Genomic DNA, 27813 nt, shown 5'->3' on the forward strand with positions numbered 1-27813 from the left:
AAAGAAGAAGCTGCAGGAAGCAAAAAACACATTTTGTTCACTTAAAAGTGTTTCTTGCTTGATAGCAAATAAATATTATTTCTATTCTATAGATGTCAAAAGTTGATGAGATTATGTGACTCTTTACTTCACCGCACTGGAAGTCCTCTGAGGGCAATCGGGGGGCGGGACTGGGGGTCTGCTAACCCCCCTTGCTGGCACTGGGGACATTCAATAAATATGTGTTGAATGAATACACATATATATGAATGAGTGGATGAATGAATGAGTCATTAGATAGACTTCAGTTTTCAAAGTCTCTGTCTGGTTCTTGTACGGAAGCCCACACCACCTCTCCTATGATAGCCACAAGATTACTAAAGTGAAATCTGAAAAGTTTAAGGCCTCCAAAGGCAAAGACTGACCCAGAAGACTTATTTGCCAGTTTTGATCAGACGAAACCATAGGGAGAGGCTCACTTCCTCCGTGAGTGGCATTTATGCCAAATAGATTTCATATGCTAGACAGTCCATTCTTAAGTGGGTGAATTTATTTCAAAGTTTAGACTGTAAATAGGGCACCATGGAAACCATAAAAGTGAAGATACGGTGATTTACAGGAAGATGTGTGTTTAAATCAGAATATCTCCTTAGGTGAAAACATATCACCACCCAAACAGATTTTATCAAGGGGCAAATTCAGAGGTAATGATGGGCTGACATGTGAGAGATAAACCTGAGTAATGGCTGGCCGATCTATTGAATTTGGACATTCATGAGGATTTCCTTCCAGCAATTCCTTCTAGAACATGCCCCAAAGGGAAAACTGCTCTACCAGCATGATATCTGTGAACCTGTGCAGCTTTGCACTGAAGTTTTTAAGAGAGCTGTGCTAAAATAAACTCAACTTCTCCCTAGCCTGCATTTCTCCAGCACCATCACAGACCTCTCCTGCCAGGGATGGAAATGGGAATTGTTTATCCCAGGGACCCGGAAAGCCATGACAGAACGAACCGGAGACCCCTTTCCGGTTGAAGGGGGAGAGGATATCCTGTAGTTTAATTTGTGGGAGGCTCAAACTTCCCACTGAGCTCCTTCTTTAGGTCTCCAGTGAGAACAGGGCAACATGGGCCTTGCCAAGGACCCCTTGGTTTGCCTTATGTAACCTGGGAGTCCGTTGGTGATGTATCTCAGAGAGAAGTACTACATCTTTGATAAGTATTTTAAATTGTATTACAAGGTTACGCCCCTTCCTCATGCTCCGGCCCCTCAATTAATCTGTTGTGGGGGCATCTGACAAGTGTACCTTTACACAAAGGCTCCTTGGCATGGCTCCAAAAGATGCAGGAGGGCACATCCTTAAATATAATGTAGTCAAAGTGCTATTAAACTAATTATAGCATTCATTATAGAACTATTTACAAGGTAAAGTCATGCAACGTAAAACATTAAAGAAACATAATTACACAGAAATGGAAGGGAGACGGTAGGTTATCAAATATGAGGCACTTGATTAATCAGCTGGCTCTGAGAATGGGTTAGTTAGTCTTAACCCAGATGAGCACAGAGATGGAGACTACCTCTCTGGGAAAAGTCATGTATCTTGGGGTCTAGGGTCTTGCTAGTTCTTTGCTTTCTCTTCATTGTAATGATAAAAGAAAATACACACGTATTTTTTTTTCCTTAAAGAAATAGAGACTTCACATGGAAGCATGGCAGTTGTCAGTCATGGGTATCTTTCCAAATCAGGATGAAGGAAATCACCAAGTGTTAGCAACTGCGATAGTATCTTAGCGCATAGAACAGATACCAATCTTGTTATCCTTCCATTTAAAGACAACACTACCTGCGACATTGCAATGTTTCCTGAATACAACTTCCAACCATTTGCAGGGGTTGTTTAGAATGATGATGACTTTTGTTGCACCATTCCGTCTTATTCATGTCTCCAAACTACTCAGAACAAGATGTTTAGACTTTATTAATTCAGTTCCACTCACAGAGGGACCATTGTCTCCATCAGTTTTTAAGGCTTTTCAAGTGTTTCTCCAATTCAACATCTTTCTTCCTATTTTGATCCCATTCAGTCATTTATTCCAAGGACAGCAACTCCATTCTTCCAGTTGCTCAACCCCAAAATCAGAAGCCACCCTGATTCCCCCTTTTTGCACATCCACATCAAATCCTTTTAGAAGTCCCACTCGGTCTACCTTCAAGATATATCCAAAAATGTATGGGTAAGTCACTTAATTTTTTGGGAACTTCAGTTTTCCCATCTGCAATATTGGGATGCTGCATCCAACTTCGGTTCAGGTCATGATCTCATGGTTCGTGAGTTCAAGCCCTACGTCGGGCTCTGTGCTAACAGCTCAGAGCCTGGAGCCTGCTTCAGATTCTGTGTCTCCCTCTCTCTGTGCCCCTGCCCCACTCGTACCCTGTCTCTCTCTCTCTCAAAAATAAACATCAAAAAAAAATTTTTTAATACTTGCTTTAATGAAAACATAATGGCAGCCCTATATTTTGCAGTTAACAAAGATTCTAATAAGAGAATAAAAACACCTCAGGTTTAACCTAGTTTGCATTTATTATATTGAAATATGAAGTTTTCAAAGGTTAAAAGCTGAGCCAGTTTCCACTCAAGAAAACTAAATCACAATCTACTGCTAATTTAAAAGTGAGAAATACCAGCCTTTAGGGTTTAGTAATTTTTTATTTTAAAATTTTAAACTTATCCATACACATACACGATGTTAATATCGGTTTCCGGGGAGAGAGGGCTGTTTTTATAGTGTGTTCAGTTGTTTGGTTTCGGCTCGTTAAGTTATAATATTAAATGTGTTTATAAAAGTTTGGGGTATATAAAACCAATAAAAATGATCCTTAATGTGGCCTTTCCCATAGATTTGCCTTTGAAGTACAGTGCTGTGGGTTAGGTAGTTTCAAGGCTATATTTATTCTATAATTTTAAAATATAAAAGTTAATAACTTAATAGTAGCAACTTGAACTATAATTTTAATTGTGACACTGTTCTTCCTCTTGACCTCACAATTCAATATAGTGAGGGTTTGAAAATCAGGCCACAAAAAAGGGCAAGTGCACCCAGATTCTATTCTCAGAGACTATTTTATGGCAAATGATTTTCATGCCCTTTGCCTGTTGTCCTTCGAGCTCTCATCAGGTATATCCATAGCCGGAACTTGCTGGCGAATATCCCAGTGAAACGGCATCAATCTTGTGTGTACATTGTGTTGGGAGCTTGCAGCTGTGCTGGGATGAGAGGAGAAATATGCATTCTCAAAGTTTCCCTTTCAAAAAATGTGCCTTGAGCCCCCACTCTGCGCCAGGAGTTGTGCTGGTTGTTTCTACCCACGTAGCATCATTTAATACCCAAGCGTGTTAAATCCAGAAGGGAGGAGTTAAGGCCACCATATTCCACAGAGGGACAAGGGGAGTGGCAATACCAGGATGGGACCCCCAGTCATCTAATTCTAGGCCCGCTACACACCACTAAAAAGCTTGAAGTGAAAATGAATTTAGGGAGGGAGGACGATGTGGCCCAAATATAAGCTGCATTCCAACAGAGCAGGACAGCCCATCGTTCTGAAGATAGCAAAGCAAAATAAATTGAGGTCTTGCAGACTCGTCTGTAGGGACTCTGGTGCCTTAAGCCATTAAGCTGCTTTGGTCCCAGCTCTCTTGGTTATCAGTAGGGCAGCAAGATGACAGAATCAGGGAGTGGGGTGCTTCTCTGTGGACAGCAACTCACCCCCATCCCAAGACCAGCTGCTGAGAAGGGAAGGGGCCCATTTCAAGCCCAAGAGCCTTGTGCAGCCCCCTTAGGTGGGAGGGATGGGTAAGCCCACAGCCTCAGTGGCCCCAGACACCCAGGTAAGTTCATGTGCAGGATCAGACCGGAGGGAGCAGAAATGTGAGGCCCGTTGTTCATTTGGGGGGGGTGTCAGAACAGATTGCATTTCCTCCTTCCTAACAGGAATCTCGGTGCTGCCAGTAGGCATTTTCTTGGCAGAACTGTGAAGCATAGAAAATGGCCTTTTATTCAATCACTGAATAAAAGAAAGATCGTGATGAGACTCGTGCTGTGTCTATTGTGAGGATAGTGGTGAGGATATTGTCCATTATACTACACAGAAAACAATTTTCCTAGGTAGAATTTCTTCCCCCTGCTCTCAGTGTCAGAAATGGCTGGGTTTTACTATGGACACTGTGAATCATGTCACAGGTCGGGATTAGAGCCAAATCTAAGGCCCATGTTAGATGGTACACAGAATTTTAAAATACGGGTTATTATATTAGCCTTATCCCTAACTCCAAATTTTTTATTTCTCACCTAAACACACTTTTTATTTTGCTATATTGTTGGAATTATTCCCCTTAAATTGCCTAGGATCCCTCTGGAAACCAGGGAAGATATAAATGCATACATACGCACACATGCAGTCACACCACTGGTCAGAGAATGTCCGTGGAGGGAGTGGGGCTGACCCCAGAGTCTGGCTGCCCGTCACTGGTGTCTCTCTTAAAGTGCCCTCTACAAGAGGAGTAGGCATCTGCACTTAGCTTTGGAAGACAAATCTCATCTTCCCGTAAGACAGGAAGTCATCATCTTGTCTTCCTGTAAGACAGGAAGTCATCATCTTGTCTTCCTGTAAGATAGGAAGTCATCAATCTGACGATCGAGTGAGATCGTCCTGTCCCATAGCATCACGGCATTGGATTTGGAGGCTACTGGGGGTACATGAGAGATTACAGGAGGGCTGTAGAAGAAAGCCCCCACCTTGCTGAAACTGATCCCGTGTGAATCTCGGCTCTGCCACTGCATGAGTGTGACCTGGGGGAAATTCCCTAACCTCTACTCATCTCCTCATCTCTAAAATAAGAACAATAATAGTTGAAGTAGATGAGATATTTAGAAAATACTCACCCAGTGCCTGAATCATAGAAAGTAATAAGTATATGTTAACATCATTATTTATACCATCATCGTCATCATCCCAGATAAGAAAAATTGTTTATATATGTGCATACACACACATCCCCTAAACTGTCTATTACAATAGGCCATCTCCAGCCTTAAGGGCCTCACAGTGATGCAGGGAAACAAATATGTAAACAGGTGTGCTCCTATAAAACAGCTATGAATGAATACCCTGGAAAAATCGTTAAGGACCCAAGTCTGGGGGAGCTGGGCTGGGTGCAATTAGCTGAGGTAGAAACAGAGGACAGCTTCCTTTTTCAGATATGATTTTTAAAGGTATGGCCATTTACATATCTTTGGGGCCCACCAGGAGAGAACTGGTTAAGTGGACCCTCCCGTACCCTCATTCTCTTCAAGGTTTGGCCCAGGTGAAGCAGGACTCCACTTCTTCTAGCAGCCTGCCACCTCCTTCCCACCAAATCCCAAAGATAGGACAGGCTGTGACAGCCAGACAGCCCAGCCGGCCTGGCTGTCCACTCCCCAGGCCACCAGGGAGGAGCCCTCTGCACCGGTATGGCCTCCCGAGGGCTCTACAAGCACCCTGGAAGTTCACTGAAGAGGGAAAGCAATGGAGATGTATGTCTTGGCTTCAGGTGCACACCCTCCAGAACCTTCTTCTCATGCATCGTATCTAGTCATGCATACCTTCTACTCCCCACCATGTGCTCCAATCCTCCCCCTCAAACATGTACATAATTCACAACAAAATTACTGTCCAGTGCCTCCTCCCTGTTTCTCTCTATATTGCATTAAAATAATTAGACATTAGTTCATTCATTCTTGGCATGCTGGAAGAATTCTTTTGCTATTGCTTAAAATCGAAATCCCGTGTTCTTCCTATTTTACGGCACTCAGAAATAGAGAACGGTTCCATCTGCTTTCTTCTGCTGGAAAGCTCTTTGAATGTGCCACACTAATTTTAACAAGTCTGTTGGGACCTGGATTTCTTTGAAGAAAAAATGACTACTTGACACGAGACATTATAAGTTTACCTACAAGTGGGGCAGTTTTGAGACAGCTGATGAGTCTCTGTGTTTTACACACACTTACAAACGTGTAAAGCAGCCACATTTGTGCCTAAACAGGCACTTCTAGCAATATCATCGGATTATGGTGCTTGAGTAAGAATTTAGAAAACAATGGCTATAAGAATCAAAAAATTCATATATATATATATGTCTCCATCTCACATGATTTAAAAAAATGTTAATTTTTGCTTTCTATATTTCTTGGAGAAGTTTTATAATCTATGAGAATTTAAGAAGTTGAGACCAAAGTGGCCTGGAAAATACTGGAAGGAAACCAACAATTTAAAAGTCATTGGAATGAAGATAATTAGGAGTGTTATTATGCAGACATTGCAATAAAACAATATTTGCTTTGGTGACTCATAATAGCATTAGGCATTTGAACCGAAACCAATGAAATGTTATGTGATGAGAATACAATTGATCTTAGTTTTTATGTGCACATTCTCATTGCCTGGAGTTTCTTCTTATTAAATAAAGTTCTTCATACCTTTTTAAAAAAGTTTGTGTTGCATCTTGACGAAGTAACCGTTTAAAATAATTATTCCCTTCACAAATGTAACATTGCTCTACGGAACGGTTCTATGCAATTTTAGCTATAATAATTAACACAAAATGTAATGATATATTACAAATATGTAAGAGTTATGAGTAAATTTTTTGAAATTTTTGGGCTATGTTAGACTTCCTAAATTGATTTATAGCAAACATGATTTTTTTCTTTTTCCTATGGCTTTTTTTGAAGAGCTCTGTCAGATTTTATTCTAGGTAACTCAACTTAATTTTTAGCAGGTTGCCATGTGTTAGAAATAATAGAATTTTGTGGTTGTAAAAGGACTTGGTCATCATAATGTGGGGACTGAAGTTGAGTTTGCTTAAAGACTAGAAGCCAGGTTTTTTTCCTCTAATAACCAAACTGTGCATATCCAAAACTCTTAACCATGGTTTATTAAATGCTTATGAAAAATCTGTATCATAAAATTGCTACACAAGGCTAGTTGATATTCTGAAGAAGCAAAGTAATATATCAGTAACTATTTGAGAAAAGACATATTGCTTCTACATTTGTGCATGTGTGCATGTGTGTGTGTGTGTGTGTGTGTGTGTGTGTGAAAGTACTACTGTAACAAAATCTGGGATGATTTCCTGTAACTAGTGGCTAATGGTTTATCAGAACTAACTTTCATAGACTAATATTTATTTTCCGTATAAAAAAACAACATTATTAACTTAAAGTTTGATTGTGACCTCAGATTTCTACCTAGAGTTTAGTTGCCCCAAACACTAATGTATGATATAGAATAGTTGAGCTGGATTAGCATTTATTGAGGGAACAGACAAAAGAAATTGTTCTAGAAACTGGTTAAGTCTGACGGACCACACTTCTGTAGTCAAAGGAAATGGAAAAGTTGGGCAGTTTTTCTAAGCAATTTAAGCAAAAGTGATTGTGGCTCAGGAGGAAAGAGGGCACGAGAGAGACGAGCTGAGTGCTGAGAGAAAGTAAAGTAGTCTGAATGATTTATTCAACTGTTCCTGGTGCTTTAGCTTCGGAAGCCTGGCTCTAATATGGCAAATGGGCAGCATGTTAAATATCCTTTTGGACTCTCAGTCCATTTCGGTTTCCATCAAATTCCATAGCCTTCAGGGAAGGCCCATTCATTCAGGGGGTTCAACCAATCTATTCAGTGGGCACCATTATCCACACCCATTCATTCTCGATTCATGACTGGGAGATACTCTGTCAATATTTGCTCAGTATCCTTTTAGTTACACAGTGAGAGCTAGATATCAGAAAATCTTTAAGCCAGGTACAGTTCATCTTAGGCAATTTTCATAGCACTTCTTACTGTCTGTCTATTTATTAACAGCACAACAGACATTGTCTGGCCTGATCAGTGTATTGATTGCAAATGAATACCCATTATCTAGCTCAGTGCAAGATGCATGAAAGGAGCCTGATACATATTTGTTGAAGGAATGAATGAATAAATTATCATACACACACACACACACACACACACACACTCAAACCATGCCCTTTTCCTCATCTCCTTCCTTTCAGTGCATGAGAGGCAGCAGCAAGAGACAGTGTCTATTTTAGGACACATCTTTTGGGGTGAAGTTCAGGCATCTCTTTATTTTTTTTCCTAAATTTTTTTTTAACGTTTATTTATTTTTGAGACAGAGAGAGGCAGAGCATGAACGGGGGAGGGTCAGAGAGAGAGGGAGACACAGAATCGGAAGCAGGCTCCAGGCTCTGGGCCATCATCAGCCCAGAGCCCGACGCAGGGCTCGAACTCACGGACCGTGAGATCGTGACCTGAGCTGAAGTCGGACGCTTAACCGACTGAGCCACCCAGGCGCCCCTCAGGCATCTCTTTATACCAGCCACCCATCTTGGGCCCATTGTCCCAGGGCCATGAGTCTATGATGGCAGCTCTTTGCTCAAATAACTGAAACCGTGTTCAGTTATTAGCGGGTGATAATGTTCTACTATAGTTCCCCACCCCTTAGTTATGCCCACTGTAATGGCAGTGACTTACTTCAAGGTGGCACTGAGTAGCCACTCAGAGCTAGTTGCGTTCTCTACTGAGTTCACTGATTGGTCATTATTCTTGTGCACTACTAAACTGGAAACTCTTAAAGAAGACACTCACTGTTTTTTTAACAGTTATGCTTTAGTCATCTACATAAACTCCTAACACAGTCCATGGTCTATCGGTAAGTACTCTTAAAGAACAGCTTCCTAAAAGGTTATGATGTATCTGACATAACAAATCCCCTCTCCAATCCAGACAACAGTATTCCCAGGGAGATATTAGGGCACACATTTCCAGCTAGGACAGCCGATACTCAGAGGGTTTAAGTAACTTGCCCAAGTTACTGGGACTAGAACTAGTTACTAAGAGCTAGGACTAAAATGCAGATCCATCCAACACCAAAGCCCCTCCTCTTCCCACTGCGTGGCACAGTCATTCCCATAGCATTGATGTCTCCCCACTGAGTGTTTTTACGACATGGTACGTTCGAGATACTTAGGGAGCAAAACAACATCACAATGTAGTCATCCTCAGAGAGCTTGTGTCTTGGCCATCCTTGACATGCTCTGTGATTGAACACTTAAGATATAGGCCAATGCTTACCACAATATAAGGACTTAATAAACATTAAGTTGCTGCATGAAATCCTTATTAACTACTGGAGAAAGCAGTTGTGTCAGGATCCTGAGCATTATCAGAACTAGCTGTCTAGAATTATACTTTGATAAGAAAGCTGCAGGCCATGGTTCAGATAAATCTCTAACTCAGGATGGCTGTGGGAAGAAACCACTTCTTCACTACTATTGTCAATGCCACAGGGTTTCTTAATCATGGCTGCTGAATGGAGTCATGATGGTGATTAAGCAATACAGTGGGAACATGGTCCCAAATCAAGGATCCTATGTGTCCAGAGGTTTAATTCCATACCACATATTAAGATTTGACCAGCATTTCCCGTATAGGGGAGCCAAACACCTGCTCTTTGCTTGTTGCTTCTGTAAATGGGCATCCTTCATTGGGGAAGAAAACAAGTTTTAAAAATAGATGAACATCCAACTTTAGCTTCAAGTCTTTTAACTGCGGAACAATTAAACAAGGACAAACTTGTACTCCGATGCTGGCTCGATTCTTGTGACCTCTTTTAGAGAGGCAGAATTTTTGAACAAGTTTCTGATTTTAGGATAGTTCCAGATTTACCAAAAAAAATTGCCGAGAGAGTACAAAGAATTCCCACTCACTCCTCATCCAGTTTCCTCTGTTGTTAACATCTTACATTCCTATGGTTCATTTGTCACAACTATGGAAACACTTTCCACCTGAGAACAAAAATCTGCCCAAATGATGGGTTTAACACAGGGGCGGTGGTTGGTAGAGCCTCTCGCAGGGAGTTTAAATGTAAAGCAGAAAGAAAAGAGTTCAAAATAGAAGAGTGACTGCCTGGGAAGTGGACAAAGCTAGAAGTGAAGCCACAAAGCCAATAAGCCAAGAGTAAGTAGAATTCAAATTGACTGAATAGCTACATAGAAAAATGGAATCTTGAGAGCTAACTACCTCACGCCATACACATCATGTCCATTCAAGTTGATTTTAGATATAAATGAAAAGAATTAAAACAATAAAAGTACTAGAAGAGAGCTTAGAAGAGTATCTTGGTTTTGGAAAGGTATCGGTTTCTTAAATGAAACATAAACAAATATTAATAGTTTGGACCTCGTTCAAATTAAGAACTATGGTTCATCTGAAGACACCCATTCTAAGAGTGAAGAGAAAATATTTCCAATTAATATATTTGACAAAAGACTTATAGTCAGAATATTTAAAGAGCTCTTTCAAATATATATATATTTTATATATATATATATTTTATATATATATATATTTATATATATATATATTATATATATAAAAGGCCAACTCAAATTTCTACAAAATGGATAAAAGACTTCAATAAGCTCTTCACAAAATAAAAAGAGCCCCAGGGCTAAAATTAACATCTAAGCTGATCAACCTCATTATCCATCAGGGAAATAAAAATTAAAACCACACTGTGATACTATATACATATCCCACCGGAATGACAACTGGTTTCAAAATGGAGAATTTGGAATGTGGAGCTTGGATGTGGAACAGCCAGAACTCCCATGCACTTCTGGAGAAAATGTCAACTGGTTTAGCACTTGGGGAAATTGTTAGACGGTATCTACTAAAGCTGGTTGTATGCATAATTCATGATCCAGCAATTCCACTCCTAGGAATGTACCCAGTGGAAATGTGTACATGGATGTGCAGAAAGAATGCTTTGTAAGGTTCGTGCAACACTATTCCAAAAGTTGAAAATACAGTTGGAAATACATCAGCATTCATCAACAGTAAAATGCATAAATGAATTGTGATTTATTAGCATAATAAACTGGTGAAAATTAACCACAGCCACACGATACAATATGAATGAATCTCACAAACTTAGGGCTAAATGAAATAAGCCATATTGTATGACGCCACTTACGTGAAGTTCAAAAATGTACAAAACCAATGCATTATGGTGGTAGGGGTCAGAACAGCGGGTACTTTTGGCAAGTAACGACTGAGAGGGCATAAGTTTCCAGTAACATTCTCTTTTTTGATCTAATAGTTACATGGGTGTTTTCACTTTGTAGAAATCCATCAAACTGGACCCTCACAATCTGTATGCTTTTCTGCATGTATTTGTAGGAGCTGAATGCAGGGTCAGACTATGATGGTAATTTTAAACTTTTCTGATGTTGTTTAAAGAAATGATTGAGAATTTTTATATGATGTTCTCACATAAGGAATATTTCAGTCAGCATTGATAACTCAGCAAGGATAAAATGGGAGAAGGGGCTCATATGGGCACGACATCTGTAATTCCAGGGAGAAGACAATTGTAATTATTTATTAAATGTGTTCTTTATCCCTGGATAATGACCTCCAGCATCTCTTAGATGGACTACAATAAGTCTTTTAAATACTTCACTGGAGGTTTTCGCCTGGCTTGCTTAGACTGTGATGGGTATTTTAAAATTCACCTTACAGGGAAAAGTTGATTCATGCAATTTTCTATTTCCCCATAATTTCAAGGTTCTGCAATTTATCTGAGAACGCAGAGAATTCGCAGAAATACAAGAAAACGCTGCCCCAAATTGCAGTGTGCAATTTACTTGCCCATAGAAGTCTCTCTTTGTAAGACCATTTGCTTTTGCATTTTGGACAGAGAGAATACAGACAGCTGTTTCTTCTCAGAAATTTATAAAACAAGCCTAAAGACAAGTTGGCAGTTTCCTAAGTAACTTACTTGTAGAATGCACTCCTAATGGAAAAGCTCGCAAATCCACTTTTTAGAGTCATTTCCCCTGGGCCTAGCTAGCCAATACATTAAGCTCTATGGAAAAGGGTACAGGGCATTCAAGGCCATAACAGCCTACTTGACAGTGAGACGTGGGCTCTGCTGTGCTTGTGATCGCAGAGGAAGGGTGGCTTCTTCCCTAAACACATACTCCATGGCTCTGCCGATGAATGTGTCATCTGGCCTCATTCCATGTGAAGCCCCCAAAACACCTTGACCCTGGCTGTTAAGTAGAACAAGCTGGAGGAGGGACAAGTTCCAGAAAACAGGGGGTGATTCCTCTGCCCCACTTTCCTGGAGGAAATGGCTACTGATGCCAGGAGCTCCTCTCTTCCAACCACCTTGCCTTATAGAAGGACCATGATGACAAAGGCTTGAACTTTGCATAGGTATATGGAGGGAGACCCAGAAGGTTCTCTCCCCAGTTCCGCAAACAGAGGCAAATCCCATCAAAGCCTTCGAGACTAGGATTACCTTACAAGCTGATTTTAAACATAAAAACTTGTCAGCCGTATCTTCTAAAGAAACACACGCACACGCATGCGTGTTATCTACCTTCATCAGAGTGATTCATCTGCTCCATACATGCAGTAAAGAGTTTGCAGCTATCTTTGGGGTGTGATTTGAAGACTGAGGATATCTAGTCCCGGTCCCAGAAATGACCCCCATTAGAGTAACGTCTTCTAATGAGAGTTTTGGCTCTGGACAGCCTTCTCCAGGGGTAAGTGTGCTAGCCAGAGGGAGGATTCCTTCTGATGCACTTCCTCATCAGCATTCTGCTATCACCACCTTCCCCATTAACACAACGGATTGTCTCAGCTTAGCTAGCTGCCACTGGGCCTGAGGAAGAACAGGCCACTCCAACTGAAGTTGGGGCAGACCCCTTAGGGGCACTGGGCACCTGGAACACCAGTAGAAAAGCTTTGTAGGACAGATGTCTCCTTAATGATTTCCTTTGAGTCAATTCCAGATATCCATTGTAAGTCCATTACGTAAATAAGGAACAATCATGAAATATACCCTTAAATTTTTCATATGAAAAGGGAGAAGCCATCATCTCTGTGTTTAATGCAGTAAATTATCTAGAAGTCTTTGGAATCCGCTCAAGCACAGTAGGGCTATGTCCCTGGTTAGATTGATGGATTGTAGGGTGCCTCTGCTCTTCTGTTTTATGTTCCCAACCCCATCCAAATAGAGATACACATCTTGTTTTAAAGGACACTGTGTACAAAGCCTGTATGCACTTATCACACGAACATGCAGATATGGCCCGCTCCCTGTGCCCCATTTCCAACCACAGCCAATCGTGCTGGGCTCCTGCCAATCCAGTTCCTGCTCTTGGTGGAGGAAATAGACTGCACGAAGAAGACCATGGGACTTTGAGCCTGACCCTATAGATACACGTAGGTACCTCATTTGCCCTGGACATAGCCATTAGCAGACAGGACCTACTGAATGAGACTCAGCACTCTTACTGAATGCAGCAAAGGACATCCAGCTCTCCCGTCCACCCACATTTAATTATTTTTATTCTTAATCTCAGGCTGCCTTTATCCAGCAGTCAGCAACCTTCATTACAGAGGAATGCTATAGTAGCTGAAAAACAATATAATTCTAAAAACAATCGAGTTCAATAATAAACATTTAAAAACCAGTTATAGGGTGCCTGGGTGGCTCAGTCGTTAAGCGTCTGACTTTGGATCATGTCATGGTCTCATGGTTCGTGAGTTCAAGTTCCACACTGAGTGAGCTTGAGCCCTGCTTCTCTTCTCCTCTCGCTCTCTTCCTCTCACTCTTCCCCTCGCTCACTTGCAACCTGTCTCTCGCTCAAAAAAAAATAAAAAATAATATAAATAAAAATAAAAACCAGTTACAACGGTCTTTTGTTATATAGTGTTGCTTGACAGCACATCACCATCGATTTCTTTCTTTTTTTAACGTTTATTTCGTTTCTGAGAGAGAGAGAGACAGCCAGAGACAGAGTGCAAGCTGGGAAGGGGCAGAGAGAGAGGGAGACACAGAATCCAAAGCAGGCTCCAAACTCTGAGCTGTCAGTGCGGAGTCCAACATAGGGCTTGAACTCACGGGCCACGAGATCATGACCTGAGCTGAAGTCAGACGCTTAACCGACTGACCCACCCCAGGCGTCCCACCAACAATTTCTAAAAAGAACTAAGGACAGACTAGGTTAAACCAATGGATTTAAATATTTTCCACTTCAAGTTTAGTTTTGTTTTTATTTTGCCAATGTGTCAGCCAATACCAAAATATGGTAGTTTGCCCATACCGTAGGCAGGCTAAAAAAAAAAAAAAAGTAATCTATATTCTTTTGTTGAAAAATTCTTTATTGAAAAGCTATTATAGGGTGTGGGCTTGGTGCAGGCAGGGACAATGCCGGCCTTGGCCACAGCTGTGGGGTCAACATGCCATAAAGTGTCCAGCATTTAGGGGGATGTTACAAATCCCTTCTGAATAACTGACCCCATGTTAGGTGATGAAGGGGTAGGTGTTCTCATGAGGTTCAGTGTCTAGAGGCAGAGAAATACCCTGTGAACCAAATTGCCAAGCTTTCCTCGGGGAAAAAAGCAAATCACAAGGATTGGGAGACACGGATGCCAGACCTGCTTCTGACACAAACCAGTATTGTGCCTTCTGACCCAGTTAGTTCAATGGGTCCAATTTTCCCTTCTGGAAAATAAGAGTGGTAGCTTAGATAAACCCAAAGAACCCTTCTGGACTTTGCCTGCATGAAATAAGTTGGACCCGAATACATTTCGTGACTTTTCTGCTTTCGGTAGCATTTGGACAGACTTGCAGGATTTGGGCCTGGGGATCAAATGCTGGCCTGGGAGCAAGGGCATATGTGTCCCTTGGCCAGGCAGTTCAGGGACCAGGGGAAGCGGGGGAGGCTGCTGCTGTGTCTTGAGGAAGCCGCCGGCAGGAAGGACTTAGGTAAGTACTCTGCAGAAATGTGGGTGAGGGGAGGTGTTTTCAGTCCTTCCGTGGCTCTGCGTTGCTGGGCAGCAGCTGGCCGGCCCGTCCTGGCAGTTAACACAGCACGGCAAGTACCAGGCTGTCCACCCCCAGCTGCAGCTGCATCTGGGAGGACCGTTCGCAGCATCTTTCGGCCTTTGGAGCCAGCCCAGCGCTGTTCCAATTGGGAGATGCGTTTCCCCATCTGTGCAGCCTCCCCGGCGACTTCCCTTCGCCGCTGCCCCTAGAGAGGAGACCCCGGAAAGGCACAAAATGCCAGTGTCGAGAAGGATGGCAGGCCAGGCTGTCCTGGAGGGCAGGCTACGACAGGATAGGGCCCAAGCCTTCTCTCCCATTAGTATCAAATCACTCCAACCTAATTGAAAATCAACTAGAGCTTGCCATTCTTGTACCTCTGCCTGGCAAATACCTCCATGAAGCTGTATGCAAGGCATGTTCCAAAATAGACGGCACAGTGCTTATTAGGAAGTCGGCCCTCAGTTTTTAAGTGGAATGCTGTATGTGCCGTATCATCTGATGCCTATCGCCCAAATTCCAAAATTGAATTTTATCCCAGCTTGCCAAACGAGCCCATTAGCAACAGCATCAGGAAGTCCTGAAATGGCCTGGTGACTAAAGAGGGTACATTAAACAAACAGAACAAATCAGAACGATGCCTGGGTGTGATTCCTGGCACGGCTTCTGACATCTCCATTTCCCCGTTGGTAACATTATGACCAAAGTATCTCCAAAACCCAAGCAGAAATCTGCCACAGATGTAGCTAATATCGTCATGGTGTCCTCCCAACAGTGGTCAAAACCACGAAGAGACACCGGACTTTCATTTGAACAACCGTTAGGTCTAGCAATGTCATCATTCAAAGCCATCACTTTGACTCCACTGCAGGACGAAAATGTGACGGTGGCAGAGATATTCAAAAGAGCCACAGAATTAGAGCTAAAGATACATGCATATCCCTCATGTACGCACCGGTACCAGGGAGGATTAAACCTGTGGCAGAGCAGGCGAGGAACTGGAGGGGTGGCCGAGGAAAAGCCATGTGGAAAATTGCAAGTTCAAACTAAGCCTCACAGGCCCAGATTCGATGTGGACAAAAGGTCTGGAAGAAATGAGTGTCATTTTAGTTGCTCTGTGTCACCTACATTTCATGACGTTATACAGATGTCCATATTACACAGCCTCTGTTGTTTTTAAGAAAAGACACCCACGATGCTAGTTTGAACAGCCATCATCACAAATAATGTGCAGGAAAGCCAGAAAACATGGGCTCGAATTTCTTTTTTTTTTATTTTTTTTAAATTTTTTTAACGTTTATTTATTTTTGAGACAGAGAGAGACAGAGCATGAACAGGGGAGGGGCAGAGAGAGAGGGAGACACAGAATCTGAAACAGGCTCCAGGCTCTGAGCTGTCAGCACAGAGCCCGACGCGGGGCTCAAACTCAGACCGTGAGATCATGACCTGAGCCGAAGTCGGACGCTTAACCGACCAAGCCACCCAGGCGCCCCAAGAATTTCTGTACCAGTTAAGTAGTTGTGTTCTGCGGTTCATTTACACTGCTGACTTCTGCCAGAGGGCTCCAGAGTGTGTGTGTAAAGGCCTTTGCAGAAATAGCACCTTGGACCCTACCTTTATCTCTCTTTACACTTCCTAAGCCTTTGACACTAAAACACTTGCCTGGATCTTCCTATTCTTTTTATTCCTGTCATCTGCTGTTTTGCAAAGTTTTGTTTCGTGTGTAGCAGACTTAACACATATCCAGATAGGTTCAGATAGGGATGGAGGGAAGAACAGAGAAAGAAGGAAAGGAGGAGGCAAAGAGAGAGAGCGAGGGAGAGAGACAGAGAGAAAAAGTCCTGTTCCTCTATTTCTGTTTTGTTTTGTTTCTGGAAAATCAGTTTTCTTTTGTATAATAAGTCGGCCTACTTTTATTCAGGGATGAATGGGCACTAGAACTAAAAAATTAAATGTCTCGCATAATTGGAAACTGTTTCAAAAAATAATTTATACTTGTTCTAGTGTCACCGGCCATCAGAGAGGAAGGAGGGTCATTTGCAAAAGTCACAGGTCTGAAACATCTAAAGGGGTTGAGCAGGTGTACGTTCTGTGTACCTCTCGGGGCTTGCGAGAAACCTTGTGAATGGTTATGTTCAGGGTATGCCGTTGTCCCGTCAAGTTCAGGGACAGGCAGACAGGAGTTGTGTTTTGAAAAGTCAAAGCAGTCCCTAGAATATTGTTTGGATGATTATATCAGAGTACCCCTGGAGGGCAAAGACAGTAGGGTCTAATTCTAATTTTATCATACATGTAAGATGGTGCCCAACTTCGTGTATTTTCATAATAATTCCTCTTTTTCACCCGGTAATTATTTTTAAAGGTTTAGTTATGAGAAGCCATCTTCCAATAGCAACATCTAAGTCACTTCAACGGATCACAACCTCTGATCTGTTTTCTTAGTTGGATAGTATGAAAAATCAGAAACTAAATACTATTATGTGGATGTTTCCCAAATCCGTGATTTTTATGACATTTGAATACCGGACTTTATAGGTTGGAAACAATACATATGCTACTTATTTTATACATGGCACTGCAAAATTAGCCAGTCAGCACGCTTTGTAAAAAATGCATAACATGAAACAGGAAGGCCTCTGGGACATGGGGCAGAAGTAGAAACAGACCCTGTCCTTTATATTCAATGTGAAAATATTTTATTTATGCCAACAAAGCATTACTCATAAGATAGTTTTGGAGCTGTCACATTTGAGATAAATTTCACGTCTTGTCCCAACCTTGCATTTTCCCTCAAGGTGGGGTAATTTAAGAATAAACATCCAGGAAACATTTCAAGTATTCGGAGTGGCCCTGAAATGAGGCATTAAGAATAACATCCCCCGGATTCTCCTTGATAATGTGTGATTTTCTTCACCAGCTTTTACAAATTCTTATTCTGCAGATTTCACATCAAGAAAGGTTACGGGCTCTAAGAGTGTCACACACAAAAAGAACCTGGTCATTCAAAGAAAACTATCAAGAAGGCTCCTGGTGAGACAAGAACAGGGCAAGAGAGGGGAGTCTAGCTGTCCAAGTGCATCAGTTGGTTCTCTGGACAGCTGCAAACCTCCATCCCAGGCTACCTGGGCACAACATCTCTGTGTTTCCGGGCAGGCTGGCTGCCCCAAGCCCCACCCCTCCAAGCTCAGGTCAGGTCCACTGTGCGTGGACACCGCCTCACCAGGCAGCGTCGCCTTCCCTGTCTCTCCCCAAAAGCCGCAGGTGCACAGAGAACCTCCCTAACCTCCCCGGTCTGCCACCAGACTGTTTCTGCTGCAAGACTAGGTTTACAAGGCACCCTGGGCTCCCAATCCTTGTTCACACCAACGACTGCTGGAGAAGACAGCTGGCCGCCCTGCGCACCCGGGGCCGCTGCAGTTTGGGGGTGTAGGTGCTCTGCAGCAGGGGGCCATGGCAATAGCTGCTCAAATGTGACTTGATGTCTCTCCCACACGTTCTGCGGGTCAGACCCCAAATGTAAGTGGACAGAGGTGGTCCCTCAGAGGTTTGTTTGAGGTCAGGGCTGTTTGCTTACTTGCTGTTGTTGCCATTTCTAAAAGCCACCAGGCAGGGTTCATTTTGTTCGTGGAGTGTTAATAGGTTCTTCCAGTGGGTTTTAATTTCGAGTGATTTCTCAGACTTTACAATAGTATTATTTTTATAGCAAATAAAGTGAAGAACAGATTTTAAAATGCCTTTTAGCAGACCTAACTTCTGAATTATTAATTCATTTCTAATTCATTAACAAATCGTTGCTATGAGAAGGAGATGGGAAATCGAGAAGGCGTTCCTTGTTATTGATTTGCTGACTCTCGATGGCTAATATAAACTCTGCCTGTTACGTACACCCATGCACATACACGCCATTTGGGAAAGGTCAGATTCAGTTGCACGGTATTGTACTTCTTGCCTTCCAAATGTTCCCTGATTCCTAGAAAGAAAACAATGTACGAACCTGCTTCTGAAGCTTTGGGTCCAGCTGTCTGACGTTATTGCCCACACAGCCTGCAGATTGTAAATTCCAAAGAAAATTAGCAATCCCGTTAAAAATTGCGATGGTTTTGTTACCCTGAAGGTTCCTGACTTCGAGAAATAAAGTCTTTTGGAGCAGGGAGAAAATACAGAAAAACAGTTCTCTCCTCCAATCTGCACCGACTTTGGGTGTAATTGATGCACCATTTACATTTCCCCCCAAAATGCTCTACAAAGAATTTATCTAAATGTGGCCCTTTCATTTAATGCCATCTGCGTGTTTTTAAATCGCTCAGAAATACTCCCCAAGATAACTAACCTCTGCTGTCCTGGCATTTTTCAATGATCTAGCTGAAGCCCAAGAACGTATTTATAGAGTGCATGGTTATTAAAGGGTTAAGGCCGAAAATGTCTGAAGAAAATCAGCTTAAATATGTTGTACAACAAAACATGTTATTGCGGGTATGGGAGTTAGGCTATGATAATGAATTTCAGACTCAAGTATTTCCTTTGATTGTCACAAAAATATGTGAGGAGCCTAGGGTCTGCATTCAGTGTTCAGCACGGAGTTGGTTGCATTTCATTACCAGAGGCTAATTGTATGAAAACTGTATTCACATCCAGAAATCCTGATACGGTAAAGGGAGGTGGAGGAGAGACTCCTGGGGACCCAGACACCCTACGTGGATGATTATTTAAAAGAGGAAGGATTAGTAGTAGCCATTGGTGTTTAAATACTTTTTGAAGGGTGGCTCAGAGATTAACACTGGTCCCCAAATCACACCCTTCTTCAGTTAAAGCCCTGACCGTGGACCGCTTGCTTCCAAGGACCTCGATAGCCCTTTCCAAAAGGATATGGAGATCTCCGTGGAGGTCCATGAGCGTTCTCCACTAGATCATTAAGTGTGTCAATAATGTTCAACAATCAAGCCGGAAGGAAATATGCTATTAATCTGCTTCTTTCTGAGTGTTTATTTATTGTAATCATTCATCACCATAAGCCTGAGAGGTTACTTATAATTTTTTTTTTTTTAATTGGCCGAGATGCTATGCCTTGGTTAAATACCACACAGTACACGAACGCGACAAACCTAAGAGAAAGATGGGCATGTTGCCTGATAAAGAATTACAGTAGAAGTGAAAGGCTGACCTACAGTCAGGGAATGTTAATCATTTTTACACCAAAGTGAGTGTAACGTTTCTATAGGGAAATTACTTCAATCTGGTCAGTGCAAGGAGCAGTTTGTATAATCGGATTGCAAATAAGGTTTGATCACATTCCAGCTTAATCTACTCTCTGAGCACCATTTACGGCACTAAATCAAACCCAGGGAAGCTGCCGGCGAGGTTTTACAGTCATTACACCCGAGGGGCAGGGACTCGGTAATAAACAGCAAATAAATTGAAGCACTGACTTGCCTGCTACAGGGCATTTCTAATTATCCTCTAGTTTAGCTGGAAATTGTCATGCTCTCATCACAGCCTATTTTAACTGCTGCTGAATAAGAGTGATACTTTTAGGCTGAATTAATTGAGAATATGAGGAAATGCAGATTGTGCCTCCGTTCCCCCCCTTCCCTCCCCCCTCACCCCACCTCCGGTCTCTGCCAACTTATTGTGGGCATTTAAGGAGACCCGAGCAAACTGTTTATTCTGCCTTCATCTGTCTCCCTCCTCTTTGAAGGAATCAAAAATGTAATGTAACAACAGCACGCCTCGTTTATTTCAATTCCGGCCCTGAGGAGCCACCAGAATGGACGGCACTAATAAAGAAAACTCGCCAGCCCTCCCAATGGGCTGGCAAAGTAACAATGGCTCTTTCCAACGATGGCTGATGGGTCGCAAGCAGAGTTACCGATCTGTGGCATCACGTGACAGAGTAAGTAACTCACCTCAGAAAAAGTCACTCAGCCAGTGGGGCCCTGGGGTGGCCGCCCATCTACCTGCACCACAGACTCACCCAACCGTCCTGGGAGCAGAATCCAGAAGGCTGTGGTCCCAGTGATCTTAGCAAGTTGAGCACACTCCCGGTCGGGCTTTGAGCAGCTTAAGAAATACCCGTTTGGATGAGTGTGTTGGGAGGGAAGCACTAGAAAGGGGTTGTATCCCACAATTCGTTTGAAATGTGAGGTATTTGAGAGAGGGGAGACAGAGACAGGGGACAGAGCATCTGAAGCAGGCTCTGCGCCCGACAGCAGAGAGCCAGATACGGGGCTTGAACTCATGAACCGTGAGAGTTGACCTGAGCCGAAGTCAGACACCCAACTGACTGAGCCACCCAGGCTCTGCTCTAACAGCTTGTAAAACAAGATGAGAACAGAGAGTATGACCTCTCCGGGAAAACAGAAGGTTGTAAGCTCCTCCAGTTCTGCTCCCAGCTTCCACCGTTCCACAACTTCTGCCTATCTTCCTACTGTTAGGGTAAAGTTTTTTTTAATGATTTTCTAGCTCCCCTGGGACTCTCCGGATCGAGGATGAATAACAGCCTCTATTCGGGAAGCTCTCTGGCTTCGAATGGGCAGCACAACCCACCCCTCCCAGCGGACCTGAGTACAGCCGGTTGTGGGGGATGGGGTTCTCTCTCTCCGCTCAAACCAGTGTAGCACGGGAACAGGAGGAACTTCTCTACCACCCACACACACCAAGGCAGGGTTTTCCACAGCAATCACCCTGCAGTCTAAAAAGGTCTTCCGCTGATGGATTCCAAAGTGGCTTTCGTCCTGTTGGTATATTTTCCAAAATGTGAATATACGAAGTATACAGGTATTTTATTATATGACCCTTTTAACTACAAAGAATTTCTCCAGGATGCATTCATTGCAGGTGGGAGGAAAGAATGTGCCCTACACCTGCTCTCTTGGAGGACCCTGAGGAGCAGTCGTGAGTCCTGGCCTCCCTGCCTCCAGACTCCCCTCCTGCCCCTGCAGCGGAGGGTGAGTTAACTACTGGGGTATTGTCAGGTTGCGGCACCTGTTATCGGGGGCCTCACAGGCGTGTCTCCTGGAGTCCAGCTGTGACAGTGATAGAAGTCCCTGTTCTTGAAGGCTGTCATGGCGGCCCTCAGTAATACTAACAAAATTCTTGGTGACATGTGGGGAATAAAAAAATAGAAGGATTCTCTGACGGAAGCACAGCTCTGCCATATTTTTTTTTAAGTTTATTTATTTATTTTGAGAGAAAGAGGGAGACAGCACGGACAGGGCAGAGAGAGAGGGAGAAAGAGAGAGCATCCCAAGCAGGCTCCACACTGCCAGCACAGAGCCTGATGTGGGGCTTGAACCCACGAACCGTGAGATCATGACCTGAACTGAAGTCAGATGCTTACCCAACTGAGCCACCCAGGCACCCAGTACTACCATATTGTAAGAAAGGCTGCAGGGGCGTCTGGGTGGCTCAGTTGTTTAAGCATCCGACTTTGGCTCGGGTCATGATCCCTTGGTCCATGGGTTCGAGCTCCACATCAGGCTCTGTGCTGATAGCTCCGAGCCTGGAGCCTGCTTCAAATTCTCTGTCTTCCTCTCTCTCTGCCCCTCTGCTACTCATGCTCTCTCTCTCTCTCTCTCTGTCTGTCTCTCTCTCTCTCTGTCAAAAATAAATAAACATTTAGAAAAACCAAAAAAGAAAGGCTGCAGAAATTTAAAGCCCACTGGTGGTACAAGGCAGGGTGACCTCAATTTAAGCAAATTAGGACCATCTGGACCTAGAAAAAGATGAAAGCATCATGTCTACTTAACAAAAGCTTTTTCTCTATGGAAAAGTCACCCACAGAATTTCTTTACATAGGCACTTCCGTTGTAGATGACGCGGTTACATAGCCTGGTCCTGTCACTCCACTGTCTTAAGTCACCTTGGGCAGGTTTGTTGACTCAGTTCCCATATCACTAAAGTCAGGGGCGGATAATGCTCACCTCAGAGGATTATTGTGAGCACTAAAACTAAACAGATACAAATCCAAACCACAATGAGATACCACTTCGCATCCATCAAGGTGGCTATTAACAAAGACACGGAGAAATCAAGACCTCCACGCAGGGCTGGGAGCGTAAGTGCAGGTGCTGCGGACAACCACCCGGCGGGTCCTCCGAAATCAAGACAGAGAATTGCCATATGATCCAGCAATTCCACTCCCAGGCATATATCCAGAAGAATTGAAAGCAGAAACCCAGACAATGTTTACACACCAGTGTTCATAGGAGCATTATCCACAATAATCAACGGTGGTAGCAACTCAAAGGTCTATCAATGAGTGAATGAGTGAGCGAGGTGCTGTATACACATGCCATGGAGTATTACTCTGCCCTTAAAAGGACTGCAGTGCCACAACATGAGTGAACCATGAGGACATTGTGCTAAGGGAACTAAGGCAGACACAAAAGGACAAATGCTCTATGATTCTACTACACGAGGTACCTAGAATGATTAATTCGTACAGACAGACAGTAGAATGTTAGTTGCCAAGGGCTGGACTGGGGAGAAGTGGGGAACTGGAGTGGGCAGGCGTGGGGAGTTACTATTTAATAGGTATAGAGTCTCTGTGTTGGGTGATGATAAAGTTCCGGAAATGGAGAGCGGTCGTGGTTGCAAACCACTGTGAAGGTTTTTAATGCCACTAAATTGTATGCTGAAAATGGCTAAAGAGGTGAACCTTACATCTATTTTACCACAATTTAATAAATGCCAAAAAATACTAAATCAGTTTTCAAAATAACTTCTGGGGCTGATGTTCCCTATACACTATTTGAACCTGAATCCTTTGACTTCTACAAAATCACATCTTGCCCAGAGTTTCAGGACCTGTCCTCATTCCACGCACCTTCAGTCGACGTCGCTCTGGGCAACACATTAGACTCTCCTGGGGCCCTCCTGAAATGTACTGCTGCCTGGACCTCAGCCCACAGGGTGGCCTGCGAGCAGTATCACGTGTTTACTCCAGGGTGCTGCGCCAATATTTTCATCTTCGTGTGCGCCATGATGTACGAATGTTTGGAAGCATCGCTCGAGGGAAGTCCTCTAAAATGAGCAAGGAAGGGCCGGCAGCTTGACGGCTGCTGGTGACCCTCGGAGGGGTAATCTTGGAAAACTTAATATTTATGGGGCAGTTTTAATCTGCTTGGGTACACATATCATCCCACTGAATGGTCTATGAATCCCATTTTACAGATGAAGAAACTTAGACTCAGGGGTACTAAGTAGCCTGTCCAGGTTACCCGTGACGGAACATGTGTGAGGAGCTGCCTGAATGCAGGTCTGGGTGTGACCCCGAAGCCTTCGGCTTTGCCTCTCCAGTCTTCCTCAGCTTTCTACTCTCTTGGCCCCAGCACCTGAGCTGAACTTCAAAGCGGGCTAGAACCAAATCCCAAATCAGGGCCGGGCCAGCCACTGGAAATGACCCGGGGCTCCAGGCAAGAGCCAGCGCCCGCCTTCCCCACTTCGTCCTTCCAAGATCTAATGTGTTATTTCTTGTGTCTGGGTCACAGGCGTGAGACTCCATCTGGAACCACGTATCCCCTCCCCTGCTGCCCTTTTCTTTTATAAAATAACTAGAACTGGATCCCCCTGAGAAGTGAATCTGCATGAACCCAAGACCCTGCGAGCTCTAAGCTACAGCTTTACCTGATAAATCCCATCTGGATCCCTTTACTGCCAGGCTATCTAATGAATATGTTCACTTACCTCCAATTTAATGATCATTTCTCCTTTGCTGACAACAGAAATGATGACCATTAAGTTAACTAAGTTTTAGATATATGCACTTGTGGAGTGTCCTGAACAAAGAGGTGTCATCTATTCAGGTCTGAGACAGGAAGTTAGACCAATGTACTGCTTAGTACATGACGACAGACATACTTACATCACGTAACGAAATCCATGCTCATTTAGTGCCATCCTTTGTTAGATGTATATTTTATGCTATTCAGCAGAAACCCAGGACAAAGTTTGCAGAAGGGTATGTTGTACCTCTGATCAATAACAGAGCCAATGAATGCAGCAAGATGAAATTTGTGGGGCACCTGGGTGGCTCAGTCGGCTAAGCGTGCAACTCTTGATTTTGGCTCAGGTCATGATCTCACAGTCGTGAGAGCGAGCCCCGCATTAGGCTCTGCTCTGACAGCACAGAGCCTGCTTGGAATTCTCTCTCCCTCGCTTTCTGCCCCTCTCCTTCTTGTGCGCCCTCTCTCTCTCTCTTTCTGTCTCTCTCAAAGATAAATAATTTTTTTTTTAATTTTTTTTCAACGTTTTTTATTTATTTTTTTTGGGACAGAGAGAAACAGAGCATGAACGGGGGAGGGGCAGAGAGAGAGGGAGACACAGCATCGGAAACAGGCTCCAGGCTCTGAGCCATCAGCCCAGAGCCCGACGCGGGGCTCGAACTCACAGACCGCGAGATCGTGACCTGGCTGAAGTCGGACGCTTAACCGACTGCGCCACCCAGGCGCCCCTAGATAAATAAATTTTTTAAAAAAGATGAAACTCTCCTACCTAGCTCTCCTGGCACTGGAGACCCATTGCAATGACAATACTCATTTTTAGGTGCCCAAAACAGCCTTAGAAAAAGTCACATTTTAGAGTTAAAGTTCCCAGGGTACTTTTGTTGGAGGTATTTGATAGCAGCTCTACAGAGTCTGGGTCTGACCAGGTCACTGTCCTCTGGGACAGTGTTCATTTTCACATCCCTGGCTATATTTTAAAGTCACATTATTTACTAGAAAATACTATTGTGCCGCTCCAGGGCTTGGTCTTCTCAACAGCACAGGTAGAAAGACTGTCACTTGGACCAAGCAGGGAATCATTCAGCATGAGCATGAGTAAAAATTCAGGGGCGCCTGGGTGGTCCAGTCAGTTAAGGGCCCAACTTCAGCTCAGGGCATGATCTCACGGTTTGTGAGTTTGAGCCCCACGTCGGGCTCACTGCTACCGTGCAGAGCCCACTTTGGATCCTCTGCCTCCCTCTCTCTTCACTCTCTCCCCTCCTTTCCTTCCTTTAAAAAAAAAACACTTCACTTTTTACCTGAAAATTCAGAGACTGCCTGTTATGGGGTCAACTGTGTCCTCACCAAAAGACGTGTTGAAGTCTTAACCCCACGTTCGCCTGTGAATGTGACCTCATTCGGAAATAGGGTCTTTGCAGAAGTAATCAAATAAAGATGAGGTCATTAGTATGGGCCCTAATCCAATATGACCGGTGTCCTTGCAAAGAGAGGAAAATGCCAGGTGAAGGCAGGGACACCCAGGGAGAAGGCCAGGTGACCATGGAGGCAGGGACTGAGTGCTGTAGCTAGAAGCAAGGAATGCCAAGGATCGACTGTTCCACCAGAAGCTGGGAGAGGCGAGGAAGACTCCCCAGAGTCTCAGAGGGGGCATGGCCCTGCTTAGCACCTTGATTTGGGACTTCTGGCCTCCAGAACTCTGAAGGAATCATTTGTGCTGTTTTAAGCCCCCGAGTTGGGTGTGCTCTACTACAGCAGCCCTAGCCCAGTAGTGCGCTGGCCTTTCCTTAAGAGTCCATTTGGCTTGGTATCTGCATTTAAAGTGTCTACATGTTGTCGATGAGCGATGGTCTTCCATATTGTGTCCTTTCATTTGGTTTTGAGGCAAATTAATTAACATGATACAGAAAAGAGAGAATACAAATGCTGAAGCCCTCACTTTAAGCCCTCATACTCCTTTGTTCTCCATTATTGCACCAAATTATTTAATTGGGTCTCTCTGATTGTGCTCAGACACAGAAAAGAACACAGTCTATTGTGAAACGCCCCAGAACCATAATGCAATATCAAATTCAATTCCCATCCAAGTGCTCGCTGCTAAAAGCCTGTTCTGTGGCTGCAGATTAATGAAGATCTGCATTGAGCAAAGTGGTGGTCGTAGAGACATTATTTTCCTCCAATAGAAGGCCTATTCTTGAAGAACAATAAAAGCATAGAGAAGCGTTAGTCTGCTTATGGATAGAAATAAATCAAAATGAATAAGAGGGTTGATGGAAACAGTCTGAAAGCAGCAGAGTGCAATTCTGAAAATACTGTTTTTGTTTTGTGAGGACATTTTCTTTCCGTCCCCCCACCAGCACCCCCACCCCCAGACCCTCGTAAAATGCTGCTGGGTGCAGGATCAAAAGCTGTGGAGTGAAGGACAAATCTGAACATTTAAAAGCCAGTTCTAGATAATCAACATTTTATAAATGCAATTCAGGCCGGCCTTGCTGTGTATAGTCACAATGGGGAGACAGAGGGAGGGGACTTTGGTGTGATATTTGGGCAGGGGAACCACACCCAGAGAGGTGACAATTGTAAGGATGTCTGGCAGTGATGTGCTGCTTTCCGCAATCGCACACTGGGTCGATTCTTGTTCTCTCTCCTCCCATTCTCCTTAGATGGTGGAGCTTTCTACTCTTCCCTTCTCTCCCATATCTCAATATTCCCAAAGGCATTTTGCCTTGAAATGGCCCATTCTGGTCTCCCTGCCCCCCATCCAGATTTTAAACCCCATCCTAAATTCCATAAAGAACCACCCAGCCTGACACGATCAGCCTTCATTAATCTCTGCCCCTTCCTAGTATCCTAAGACACATGTTATCCGTAACAGGTGAGTCTTAAAACACATACCTGGGCCACCCAACACGGTAGCCACCAGCCACATGGGGCTACTGAGCACTTGAACAGTGGCCAGTCCGAATTGCGATGTGCTATGAGTATAAAGTGCATACTAGATTTCAAAGAGATAGTACAATAAAAAAGTACGAAATACCTCAGCACTTTTTAAAATTTGATTACGTGTTGAAATGATATTTTGGTTATACTGGGTTAAATAGAATATATTGTCAAAATTAATTGCCCCTGTTTCATTTTACTCTTTTTTTTTTTAATGTTTATTGTTGAGAGAGAACGC

Source organism: Lynx rufus, unplaced genomic scaffold (assembly GCF_022079265.1).
Source record: "Lynx rufus isolate CCGP_SWC_20201006 ecotype Redwood Valley unplaced genomic scaffold, mLynRuf1.p SCAF_1, whole genome shotgun sequence".
In the NCBI taxonomy this organism is placed as follows: Eukaryota; Metazoa; Chordata; class Mammalia; order Carnivora; family Felidae; genus Lynx; species Lynx rufus.